Source organism: Dasypus novemcinctus, chromosome 30 (assembly GCF_030445035.2).
Source record: "Dasypus novemcinctus isolate mDasNov1 chromosome 30, mDasNov1.1.hap2, whole genome shotgun sequence".
In the NCBI taxonomy this organism is placed as follows: domain Eukaryota; kingdom Metazoa; phylum Chordata; class Mammalia; order Cingulata; family Dasypodidae; genus Dasypus; species Dasypus novemcinctus.
In genome coordinates this window covers 21,153,588-21,167,391 of record NC_080702.1, presented here as the reverse complement: position 1 = coordinate 21,167,391, position 13,804 = coordinate 21,153,588, and the positions used below count along the sequence as shown (strand labels likewise).

General features: G+C 41.1%; 2 long non-coding RNA genes across 2 annotated transcripts in view; one reads left to right on the top strand and one right to left on the bottom strand.

The window, feature by feature from the left end:
• Window positions 1–13,804, top strand: part of LOC139437870 (uncharacterized) — a 121,465-nt gene that overhangs the window by 37,789 nt on the left and 69,872 nt on the right. The window lies entirely within an intron of this gene.
• Window positions 6,546–12,762, bottom strand: LOC131276908 (uncharacterized). Its single transcript, XR_011647783.1, has 3 exons — window positions 12,631–12,762; window positions 11,923–11,968; window positions 6,546–6,611 (listed from the first exon to the last, which is right to left on the bottom strand). It is a non-coding gene; the product is annotated as an uncharacterized lncRNA (long non-coding RNA).

Here is a 13,804-nt window from a genome sequence, read left to right as displayed (position 1 = left end):
CAGTTGGAAATCCTCCAATTTTTCCTTCAGGCAAAGTCTCAAATTACTTAGCATGGCTTACAGAAGCTTCTACTATCTGGCCCCATCCAGTCTTTCCAGTCTTAGCCTGTGTTTCTCTCTATCCAAACACACTTAACTAAACTCACTTGTTCCTAACTACACCATGTTTTTTGCACAATTTCTCTTTATGTAAATGATCTTCATGTAATTTGTTCACAAGGCCACTTCTCATTCTCTTTCTGTTGCTCGCTTAGGCATATATCAAGATACAACTAAGATAACTGCTTTGTGAAGTCGTTCTCAAGTCTCCTAGGAATTACAAAAATGAATCCTTATTCATATTGTCCTTTCAGAAGACATCATTCATCTATATTGTATTTATTTGTCAGTTCTTTAATAGAATGTAAAATACTCAAAATCAGAAACTTTATCTTATATTTCTTTTATTCCATACACTTTCTGTGCTATCTGCCCCATGATGTATTAGCTCACTACTTATTAAATTAATACTTTGTCTTCTACATATTTTTATAATTAAAATAGTACATGTATCTTTATTTGGTCGAGAATGTTATGTTTCCTCATGAGAAAATTTAAAGATACTTTAATAAATACTCCTTTAAATTATTCATGTACCAATTCAGATATAAATACATTAAGCATTTAGTAGATACATACCATGATTAAAACGGAGGTTAAACACTAGGGATGAACTCAGGATCTAAATGGAAAGAGAGAAATATCCTTTCCAGAGAGGGCTATACTGATGTATATATATCTGTTGTTTTCCAGCTGTGGTCCTGACTCAGTCATCATTAGGTTAATTCACTATTTCATCAAGTCACCTGATGGTCTATGTGTCAGCCTTTTGCTCATATATTCTGCTGTAAAATGAGTTCTCCAGTAAGAATGTTGTGTAAGATCCCATAATACAAATAAGGCATTCAGTAATCTCCATCGATAGGGATACTAATAAAAAACATTGCAGTTAAGGGATGTAAATCCATATCGAGAGTAAGGATCTATTTGAGAGCAAACCAATAGTGCTTCTATGTAATCAACCCACCAGAAATGGTTGTTTGGTTCTATGAGGAGTGGGCTGGATGGTTCTACAATGATCTCTGTTCTTGACAAGCTGGGCATTCCGCTGGCCACTTAGTATCTAGGTGAATCTTCAAGAGGATAGGTCTCCGTTGTTGAGTCCATTCATAACCTTCGTCCTTGAGTCCATTGCTACATTGTTTGTAGGCCTGTTGGGTAAGAACTGTGCAGAAGAAGGAGTCTAATATCAACAGAAATGTTCACTTTGACAACCTGGTCATTGAGAGCATTCTCAGAAGTGGGTTCCTTTTATATCATTTCTTTTTTTTTTTATTTTTTTTTTATTTTTATTTTTTATTGACTTTGTAATAATATTACATTAAAAATATATATGTGAGGTCCCATTCAACCCCACCCCCCCACCGCCCCTTTCCCCCCCCCCCCCCAACAACACTCGTTCCCATCATCATGACACATCCATTGGATTTGGTAAGTACATCTTTGGGCACCTCTGCACCTCATTTTATATCATTTCTATGAGATGCAAATATCCTCTCAATCTGTAACTATTTGAAGAAATTCTTCATCATAATTCTCCTGGACCTCCTTATCATCAACATTCTAATTGCATTCCTTTCAAGTCCATGAGAATTTGACTAAACCATTATCCACCTCTCAAATACATTGCTATCAATCCATACATGTGACCATACACAGATCCTGGTCAAAACTTCACTTATCAACTGATCACCATAATTTTTTAGCCCTAATTGTAATTAGGTGATTTTTTTGGATCATTAATTACTAAAGTAGTTCAAAGCCTTGGTATGTTCCTTTCCCAATTTAAAGGCACACTGGTAATGACCACTAATCTGGTAGAAGCTATGAGAAAGATTTACAGCACATACCTGTACCAGTGCCCAGAAAGGTATGAAGCTATCACTTTATTCAGAATTCCTAGTTTGTAAACATGCTGCGTTTGACAGTTGTGGAGAGAAGGTGTCACTCTCTGATGCAGAATATCAAGGTAGCTGTTTCTTATAATACCATTATTTTTTCAATATAGAGATTAACCAAAACTTTAATAGGCTGCCAATTTCTTTCAGTACCAGGGAAAAATATGAGTAAGCATTTGTTGCAAAAGATCATGAGGATGAAAATATTATTATCATCCTTGCCCTGCTGCCCATTATAATTGTTCTAAAGTGACCCTGCTGCTACATACTATTAGTATATGAGAACAAGAAGTACAAGAATGAAATGATACACTGTCTATGATCTGAGCTTCCTGCCACTCTGAAGTAGGTCCATATAGTTTTCTTGTTTAATTTGTTGGTTAAAATAATATATTTTGCATGATATCAGTCACTTATAATTTTTGAAATTTGTCTTCTGACTCAGAATATACCCCTGTGGAATGTTTCATACACACATGCAAAGACATTTTATTCTGCAGTTCTTGGTAGAGTGTTCTATAAATATCTTTTGGTTATGCTGGTGAATCTATAGGTCAAGTCTTCTCTATATATTTAATGACTTTCTGCTTATTTTCTATTATTTTTTAGGTTGGGTTTGAAAAAGCCCAATAAAATTGTTGATTTTTTTGTTTTTCCAGTCAGTAGTAGCAACATTTTTTCATGTAGTTTGAATTAAACAATATTTTGTCCTGGTGAATTGAACTCTTTATTATATTGGGATATTGCTCCTTATCCCTTGTAATTTTCTTTACTCCAAATTATAATTTCTAATGTTAACACAGCGATTCAAAATTTCTGTTTATAGATCTTTACCGGATAACCTGTGCTTATAAATTTAAAGCAGGTTTCTTGTGGAAATAATATAATTGGATTTGCTCTTTAAAATAAAACCAACCTCTTCCTTTTATTTGAATTGTTTACACAGTTTATCTTTAATAGAATTATTGATATGATTGGGTTTAAATCTCTTCTTTTGGTATTTGTTCTATTTTACCTACCTCTTCTTTGTTCTTCTTTTTCCTATTGTTTTATTTGTATATTGACCATATTTTTCTTTATTAGAGAAGTATTGGGTACACAGAACGGTCATGCATAAATGCAGGATTCTCATATACTACCCCACCCACTACCTTGAAATGGCATGGAACATCAGTTACAATTCATCATAGCACACTTCCAATTGTACTATTAATGAAAGACCATGGTTTAATTTAGTGTTCATGTGTAGGATAGTTCCTTAGGTTTTTTAATAATTTTTTCGCATTACCATATATACAGTCTAACACTCCCCCTTTTAATCATATTCATATACATATATCAATGCTGTTAATTGCATTCACATCATTGTGCTACCATCTTCACTATCCATTACCAAAACATTTCCATCATTCCAGATAGGAACCCTGTACACATTAAGCCCTAACTTCCCATTCCCTATTACCTTTGCATCCCCTGGTAAACACTATTCTAGATTCTGCCTCTATGAGCTTTTTTATTCTAGTGGTTTCAAATCACAGTGATCATAAAATATATTGGCCTTTAAGTCTGACTTATTTTATTCAATATGAGGTCTTCAAGGCTAACCCATGATAACACATGTATCCAGACTCCATTCTTTTTAGCTGAATTATATTCCATTTATGTATATAGCACATACAATGTGCTTGGTGTTGATGGTAACTTGGGCTTCTTCAGTCTCTTGGTAATTGTGAATAATACCTCTAAGAACATGTGTTTCCAAATATCTGTTCAAGTCCCAGTTCTCATTTCTTTCAGATATTTATCTAGTAATGGGATTGTCAGTTCATGTGGTAGTTCTATATTTAGCTTCATGAGGAACTGCCAAATTGTCTTCCATAGTGGCTGCACCATTTTACACTGCTACCAATCATGATTGTCTGTTCCTATTTCTCTGCATCCTCTTCAATACTTATTCCCATTTTTATTTTAAAAAAGCAGTCATTGTAATGTTGAAGTGGTATCTCATGGTTTTGATTTGAATTTTTCTGAGAGCTAATGATGTTGAGCATCTCATCGTATACTTTCTGATCATTTTTATATCTTCTTTGGAGAGATGTGTATTCAGGTATTTGCCCCATTTTTAAATTGGTTTGTCTTTTTGTTAAGTTGAAGGATTTCTTTATATATAATGTATAGGATCCTTTATCAAATATGTGGTTTGAAAATATTGTCTCCCATTATGTAGCTTGTATTCTTTTATGATAAAATTCTTTGAGGACCAAAAGTTTTTTATTTTAATGAGTCCCATATACCTATTTTTTTCTTTTTTTCCTTGTCCTTTGGGTACCAATTCTAAAAAAACATGGCCTAACAAAAGATCCTAAAGATGCTACCCTACATTTTCTTCTAGGAGTTTCATAGTTGTAGCTCTTATATTTAGTTCTTTATTAATTTTAAGTTGATTTTTGTCTATGGTATGAGACAGGGCTTCTCCTCCTTTTTTCCTTTTTTTTTTTCATTTTTGAAGAGAATATTCTTTCCCAATTAAGTGGTTTTGCCACCATGTCAAAAAAAAGTTGGACATAAATATGAGGGTTGATTTCTGAGTTTTCAGTTCTATTACCTTGGTGTATATGCCTGTCCTTAGGCCAGTACCAGGGTGTTTTGATTCCTGGGACTTTTTAATACATTGTCAGATCAGGAAATGGGAGTCCTCCAAATTCATTCTTCTTTTTCAAGATGATGTAATCTATTTAGGACACTTATTCGTCCATATAAATGTAATGATTGGCTTTTCCATTTCTGCAAATAAATTTATAGGAAGTTTATTGGGATTTCATGGAATCCATACATTGTTATGGGTAGTGTTGGCAACAAAACCTATTCAGTCTTCAAATCCATGAACAGGAAATACACTTGCATTTATTTAGATTTTCTTTAATTTCTTTTAGCCTTTATAAATTTTCTGTGTACAAGTCCTTTATTTCCTTGTTAAGATTAATTCCTAGATATTTAATTATTTTAGATACTATTAGGAATGGGTTTTCTTAATTTCTTCTGATTTTTCATTGCTAGTGTATAGAAACACTACTGATTTTGAGTGTTGGTCTTGTACCCCACCACTTTGTTGAATTCATTTATTAGCAGTTGGAGCTTTGCTGTGGATATTTCCAGGAATTTCTGTATATAGGATGACAGCATCTGTATATAGGGAAAGATTTACTCCTTCCTTTCCAGTTTGGATGAGTTTTGTTGCTTTTTCTTGCCTAATTCCTCTGGCAAGAACTTCCGGTACAATGTTAAATAACAACAGTAACAGTGGTCATCCTTGTTTTATTCCTCATGTTAGAGGGAAAGCTATCGGTCCTTCACCATTAAGCAGGATGTTGGTTATAGGCTTTTCATATATGCCATGTATCATGCTGGAGAAGAATCCTACTATTCTTATTGTTCTAAATGTTGTTTATCAAGAAAGGATGCTGGATTTTTGTCAAGTGCCTTTTCTGGATTGATTGAGACAATCGTGTTTTTCCCGTCATTCTTTTAATGTGGTGTATGACATCATTTACTTTTCCTATGTGCGGCTGGGGTTTGTTTAACCCCGACGCTGACGGGGGGGTCTGGAGGCATCAGGATAGACCACAGCGGCGTCTGAGGCTGCGGCAGACAGCCTCAGAGGGGCTCTCAGGTGTGGAGGACACACGGCAAGGGGAGGAAGAAAGCCGCGGAGACCAGGTCTGTGCGCAAGTCTGGTTTATTGCGGAAGGGGACACAGCTTTATAGGGTTAGGGACTGCGTGGAGGGATTTGATAGGTGCGGGCGAGTACTGCTTCCTGATAGGTGATTGTAAGCGGTTGCTAGGCAGAGGGCTGGCTGAGAGGTTTGGAATAGGGGAGGGGAAAGGGGAAGTGAGAGCTGGCCGGATGTTGGGCTAGGCAGGAGATAAAAAGGGGGAGGGCAGCGCCAGCCAGCCATTAGCAACAAAGGCCTAGTCAGGCGTGGTCACCTTATCTAGGCCCAGTGGGCAGAGGCGGTATCACTTCTTGCCGCACCGTTTGCTACTGTGGCAAGCCGGGCGCCCTTCCTCCCACATCTCCCCCTTTGTTTTTATTAAGCTCCTCCGAAAAGCTTGATTTGAGGAGGGAGGGGGACTGTGCCTGTCTTAGGTCGGGATTGCGCCCAGCCAGGCAATGCCCGTGCCACACAGGTGGCCAGTCTTACCCGTCATGGGGAAGCGCGGCAGCAAAAGGCTGTGTCTCTGCCTTAGGTTGATTGGCGGGCCGATCCCGTTGCCCATCATTGGCTAACCACTCCGGCGCCTCGATGGAATGTTGGCGGCCTTAGATAAACAGGGCAGGGGAGGGGAAAGGGTAAGGGGTTAGGATGGGCGGTGAGAAAGGGTAGGGGCAGGGGAGCTGGGGATCGGGTGCGTTGAGAGGTGGCTGGCCATTTGGGGAGGACGGCAATTAATGGAGACTCCTGGTGCGTCTTCATCGGTGGTGCGGATTCGCTGGTACCAGACCTGGATGGGCTTACTAAGGACAGAGTTAACTTGATTTTTGACAGGCCGGACAATTCGCCTGATGATCCAGGGTCCTAGGGCTAATAGGAGGACAAGGGTGAGGAGCGGGCCTAGGAAGGGGAGAAAGTAAGAAAGGATTCTATTGGGCAGCCCCCAAGAGAAAGACCATCCGGCTTCATATTCCTGCTTTCTCTTGCGGAGGCCCTCCCTAACTTGTGCGAGGTTATCTCGAATGAGGCCAGAGTGGTTAGCATAGAAGCAGCATTTTTCTCCTAACGCTCCGCAGAGCCCCCCTCTTTTAGGAGGAGGAGGTCTAGGCCCCTGTGATTTTGGAGAACGACCTCGGACAGGGAGTTGAGAGATGTTTCAAGGTAGGCCATGGAAGTCTCAAGGCAGGCGATGTCTGCATCGACAGCTTGCCTAAGGGTTGAAAAGGAATTATCTTGGAGGCTGAGAGCTGCAGCTCCAGTGGCTGCGCTGGCAAGACCTAGAAGGGTGGCAATTGTGATGGCGGTGAAGACTTCCCGTTTCTGCTCGTGCTGCGGGGAGCTGAAGTGCTGCCAGGAGTCAAAGAATTGGTTATCAGTATAAAAGAGAACGCGGGGGGCAATGAGTATGAGCACACAGGTGTCGCTGGTGGAGTTAAGGGTTTGAACATTGAGACATGGAGTGAGGCCGGAGGAAGAACATAGCCATTTGGTATTATTAGGGGGAATTAGGAACTTAGCGGCTGCATTAGGGGTGTGAGTTAGGTTGCAGAGGGACTGCATGGAGGGGAGAACTTTGCCGCCGATTCTTATTATACAGAGTCCAGTCTGGGAAACTGATCGGAGGGTGAGTCCTCTTTTTGTTTGGTTCCAATTGCAAGAGGTACCAGTGGAGTCTGGGGAGGCGTGATAGGCACCGTTGGTAGCTATGGCTTCATAGAAAGGAGCCGCGGTGGAGAAGCAGAGCCAGCAACGTTGTGTAAGGTTGGGCTGGGATAAGTTTAAGGAGATAAATGATGCATTGAGGAGGGCTACAAGAGGGTTGGGGGGTGGCAGGGTTTGGCGGTGGGGAGGATACATAGCGATGGAAGGATTTAGGGTGGTAGCGGGAGGAGAAGGAGAAACAGAGGGAGGAGGGGGAGGCTGTGTGTGGGGAGGATTGAGAACTTGATTTGGGCCCACGGCGGCGGATTGTGTGCGGATTGAATTTTTCTTTATAATGAAAAAGGCACCATAATCATAGCTGCTCATGTAAAGTCGGGCTCCCCAGGTGCAGCCCTGTAGCCAGCCTGCATTTTCAGGGTTTTTGACAGTGAGCGTGATGCTGCCCCAGTAGGGCTTAATGCTGCTCCTGTGACTTTTATCTTAAAAGAAAGGGAAAGGTAGGGGTCCCTATTGGGAGCTCCCGACCACCCGTGGGCCATGGTTTCGCACCCCCAGGAGGGGCAGTAATAGTGCGCTGGGTCATGGCAGTCTCTGGCCTTGGAAGGACAAATATAGAAGCCTGAGACTTCATGATTATAGGGGCCATTAAGGCCTGTAAGTGAGCTATACCAACACCGGTGAGTATTGTGTGTAATGTCTTGAAGGGAACCACCACTGGCGAAAGGAAGGTTGGCGAGATTACATATGTGCACTGTGAAGGAGGGAGCACCCACAGTAATGTTATTAGCGAGGAGCTTTTCCTGCTGCCAAAGAGAGAGTGTCCAGTTAAAGGGCTGATGGCTTATACTAGCCTGGTCCGTAGTGGAGGGGAGCAGAGCTAACATGAAAAGCAGGAGAGAGTGTAGATTTTTAGGTTTTTTGTTTGAAGGTAAGGCGCGGACAGCAAGCTGTACTAGCTGTCCAAGGAGGAGGGTGTCATGAGCTGGATCCGCGGCCACATTTGGCCTCTCCATCCGATGGGCGAGTGCTCTCATCATCCGTCGTTGGAACCTGCTGCTGGCCGGTGGTGGGTTTGACATTTTTTTCGGGGATCCAGAGCGGCTGGGAGGCATTTTCTGGAAAGACACAAGCAAACCCTCTGCCTTGGGTGAGAAGGGGACTGGGTCCCTGCCAATTGTTTGTTTCTGGGTCCTTCCAAAACACCATCGGGGCAACTGTTGGTGCATAGGAGGGGCCCCAATGCTTATGGAGGGGGGAAAAACCGTTTTTATCAAAGGAGAGGAGGTTTATGTGAATGAGGCAGGCAGTGATGTCGCCTGGTTGACTATGTGGGCGTAGATCCTTCTCTTATTGAATTTGCACTTTGAGCTGGCGGTGGATGCGTTCTACTATAGCCTGCCCTTGGGGGTTGTATGGAATGCCGAAGTGGTGAGTAATGTTGTAGAGCTGGAGAAATGCAGCGAATGAGGAGCTGCGATACTCAGGCCCATTATTGGTTTTTAAATCCCATGGGACTCCCATGAATAAGATGGCTTGCCGCAATGCTTTAATGCAATGCTTGGCTGTTTCCCCCGGTAAGGGGACAGCGTAGCAAAGGTGAGAAAAGGTGTTGACTGTGACATGGACATACTTGAGGCGCCCAAATGACGGCACATGGGTGACGTCTATTTGCCATCGGGAGTTTGGCTTGAGGCCGCGGGGGTTGACCCCTTGTGGCTGCAACGGTCCAAGCGGCAAGAAGGGGGCGCATGTTTTACAGGCGCGCACCAAATGCTTGCACGTTTCCTTGGGGAGGCCCGGCAAAAGACGTTGAAGTGAGGCCACTGAAAAGTGGAACTTAGAATGGAGAAGTTTGGCTTGATTGACCAAGTCTCCGACAGTGGCTATTGTATGGGTGGAGACGGCTTGGTCGGCAGCAGAGTTACCCGCGGCTAGAGGCCCGGGCAGCCCTGAATGGCTGCGAATATGAGAAATGTACCATGGCTGTGTGCGGAGCTCGAGCTCTTGCTGCAAGGCACAGAGTGCCTGATCAATGGGCGTGTCACGCGGAAAGAAAACAGCATGGGCAATAACTGAAGAAACTTGCAGGGCATACTGACTATCAGTGAAGATGTTGATGGGCTCATTGCCGTGGTGTTGGAAGGCAGTGAAGATGGCTAGTAGCTCGCCCACCTGAACCGATCCGGGATGGGTTTGGCAGTAAACGGTTGGCAAGTCACGGCTGGGAGAGTAGGCAATATAAGCAAACTTGGTCTTAGAGGCGGCCGTGAAGACAGTAGTGGACTTGGAGAGAGGCTTGGAGCCAGGGAAAGGGTGGTATAGTGGGGAGAGGGGGGGCCTTGTGAGGCCCTGGAGCAACTTGTGTGGGGGGGGGTAATGGCAGTCAAAGGTCCCGTGGAAGATTTCTAGAAGAATTTGAGCACGGGGGTTTTCGGAGAAAAGGGCAGTGGTGTGCTTGTCAGTAAGGCGTACATATTCAGAATCAGAGACAATATTTAAGGGCTCTTAAAACATTTGTAAAACTTTAATGATGGCTCAAAGCTCTGTGCATTGAGCAGATGAATAAGGAGTTGGCCAAACCTGTTCTTTTTGAAAAGTAACGTATGCTGCTTTTCCATTACTATTACTATCAGTAAATACCGTACAAGATGGTTGGGCTATGCACATAGCTTTGAAAAGCACTGCAAAAGTTTATTGTTGGGTTCTTACAGATAAAGGAATGCAGCTGGCTTGATTTGTCTAAGAAGACATTAAAGAAAGTCTTAGGAAGTTTTAAAACAAAGTGATAGCCATGTAACTGGACTTTAACTTTTTGCAACAAACTAGCAGTGTTTGGGATTGCTGCATACTAGTGTTGTTACTTTAATCTATGATAAGAGGTTGTTTTTGTGACATACATTCTTTTATAATAATTAAAACTATAATTAACCATATTGTACTTTTCTTTAATATTATGCTGAAATATTGGTAACTTTATACACTTTTAAGCATTCATAGAAACCTTTTATCCATACGACTTTAATTAATAGAGGGTTTAAGGGAAGAAAAAGTTGTTAATTTTATAACACTGTAAAACACCTTTATTTAGCTTATAACATATTAAATGAACTTAATTATTACTTTAATTTTTCTTTCAAGGTAAAAGAACAAATCTCCTACAATTAGTTTGGAACAAAAGGCCACTGTTCAGGATTAGGTCTTGAGAAAGCAGTTTTGAACGTTATGTTCCTTTAAGAGATAAAGCTTTCTTTCTTGGAACACCGAGGAAACGATAAGCACAAGAAACATAAGACAGACTTTCTTTGTATACCGACTGAGGATAAGAACTTTTACTAAAACAGATTAATGGTGAGAGGCCTTGAGAAAGAACAAAAATTTTCAACTTTGCATCAGCATACTACCCGACACCAAAGCCTGTAAAATTTTATAGATAGACCCATTAAATTTCATTTAACTTTAACTGTAAAAATTCTTTGTCCATTAATCTTCTGCAGTTTTAGCATTCACTCAGGTTTAGGACTCAGGTCCTATACTCTACTTTTTCCAATAGTCAATTATTTTATTTCAGGACAAAATTATTTTCTGTTTCTTTAATAATAAAAACACATTCCATATAGCCTACATCAAAGTTATCAAGCAAACCTCTTATAACAATACTGTGAACATTAAACAAGCTTGTTAAAATAATGAACTTTTCTTTAAATACTTAGTAGCATGCAATATTAGAAACAGTTTCCTAGAAGTAAGTTGACAGGGGAGGCTGGTTGCTGCCAATCTTTTCTGTTATAAAATTACCTTTTATTATTATCATCATCAATTCAGTTTTATATATATTTAGAATGACCTTTTGGAATTAGCCATTTAATACTTTAATGTAAACAATGCTTTATTAAACCTTTTATTTATAACCATATAGACTATTGAAGACAAATTTTATGTTTATAGAACACATTCCCTTACTTAAAGTTATCACAATACCTTTTACAGCTTGCCATCTGCAAATTAAGTTTCAAGAGTTCATGAAAAATTAGCCATCCTACTTTAGGACAAAATACGCCTTTTTGCAAAACTTATTACATTTCAGTTAGCATTTTCACAAACTTTTAACCTTTTTTAATATTCATTTAAGCTTTATATTCTTTATATTATCCTGTGAAGAAAAATAAGTTATTCATTTTAATCTGGGCAAGAACAACCTTTTATGAAGACGTACAGTTAATCTTGTCAATCAATACTTACAATTTCTATTATTGTAGATATCTTATTAACATTTAAGCTCATGTATTGATATAATAAACTTAAGTATTAATATAAGCGCTTATTTAATTTTTGGCCATGTGTATAGAGCTCTTTTATAAATTTTTATTAATTTATATTTACCATCCGGAGGTATCAAAATATACACTGACATTGAACGAACAGATAGACAAACACAGAACAATCACAACATAGTAACAGAAACATACAGTTTACAATTAACTCATAATTCTTACTTTCTTGGTATAGCTGCTTTTAAATCCTCTGTTATATAGCACATTTTAGATTGTACCTTTCAAGATTTTCTCTGGAATCCATGCTGCCTGCAACACGAAAGCCTGTGCTCGGAAACATTCCTATCAGTTATCAGCAATCAGCTAAAATAACCCGAGCAGCAGTTAGGCAGACCATTAGCACACATTTTTGGATAATTACTGTAAGACTATAGTGAGACTTGAAGTTCAGGAGTAAACTATTGATTTAAAACTGAAAATTCCTTTTTAAACCTTGATAAAAATTTTGTACTAATTTTAATATCTTGGTTAAAGAAGTCCAATTAGAATTAGCATGGAAATAAAACAGAACACCAATGTTGCCATGTTTTTCTCTCATACCAGTGGATTAACTATTATTAGCCTTTACTAGCCCAGAGCTACATTGTCATGTAGATAGTAGGGAGCTTGAGGAGTTGTGAAAAGGGGTGGGCGTTTGCTGGAACAGAGTTGATTGCCTTATAATCTTGTGTGGATTTTCGGGCTTGTGGCTGGCCTTGTTGATAGGCGGGGCCAATTTCAGATAGGTATCAGGGTCCGAGAGATTGGCAGTGGAAAGCTAGGGGTTGAAGGGGACCAGTAGATCCCAGTAAGCCTGGAGTTGCCTGCCCGAAACTTTACATTGGTGGCAGGCTAGTAGGCCAGCAAGCGCTCTGACTTGCGGCGCTTGGCGGGAAGATAGACGCCCGCCCATTTTTCTGCCGGGGGCCGATAACGGGGGTCCTTACCTTGAGAGCGCGGCAAAGGGGTGGGAGCGAGATCCCACGGGGGTGAGGCAGCGGTCACGCCGGACCGGACTTGAACTGCTACCACGTTGGGCGCCAGTTGCGGCTGGGGTTTGTTTAACCCCGACCCTGACGGGGGGGGGGGGTCTGGAGGGGTCAGGCTAGACCGCAGTGGCGTCTGAGGCTGCGGCAGACAGCCTCAGAGGGGCTCTCAGGTGTGGAGGACGCATGGCAAGGGGAGGAAGAAAGCTGCGGAGACCAGGTCTGTGCGCAAGTCTGGTTTATTGCGGAAGGGGACACAGCTTTATAGGGTTAGGGACTGCGTGGAGGGATTTGATAGGTGCAGGTGAGTACTGCTTCCTGATAGGTGATTGTAAGCGGTTGCTAGGCAGAGGGCTGGCTGAGAGGTTTGGAATAGGGGAGGGGAAAGGGGAAGTGAGAGCTGGCCGGATGTTGGGCTAGGCAGGAGATAAAAAGGGGGAGGGCAGCGCCGGCCAGCCGTTAGCAGCAAAGGCCTAGTCAGGCGTGGTCACCTTATCTAGGCCCAGTGGGCAGAGGCGGTATCACTTCTTGCCGCACCTTTTGCTACTGTGGCAAGCCGGGTGCCCTTCCTCCCACACATATGTTAAACCAACTTTGCATATTAGGCATAAATCCTACTTGACCACGGTGTATAATCCTTTTTAATATGCTGTTGGATTCAGTTTGCTAGTATATTCTTGAGCAGTCTTACGTCTATATTCATAAGACATATTCTTCTTTAGTTTTCTTTTCTTGTGATATCTTTATCTGTCTTCAGTATGAGGGTGAGATTCGCATCATAGAATGAGTTAAGGAGTGTTCTTTCTTCAATTTTTTGATTAAATTTGTGCAGAAATGGGAATGAAGTCTTCTCAGAATGTTTGGTAGAATTCCCCTGTGAAGCCATCTAATCCTGGGCTTCTCTTGGTTAGGAGATTTAGTGTTTAAGTCACTTTACCAATAACTGGTTTGTTGAGATCTTCTATTTCTTCTTAAGTCAATGTGTGTAGTTTGGATGTTTCTAATAATTTTCCATTTTATCTGTTTCCTCTAATTTATTGACATACAGCTATTTATACTATCCACTTATAGTCCTTTTTTAAATTTAATTGGGGTTGGTAGTACTGTTCCCCTTTTCATTTCTGGTTTTCATTAT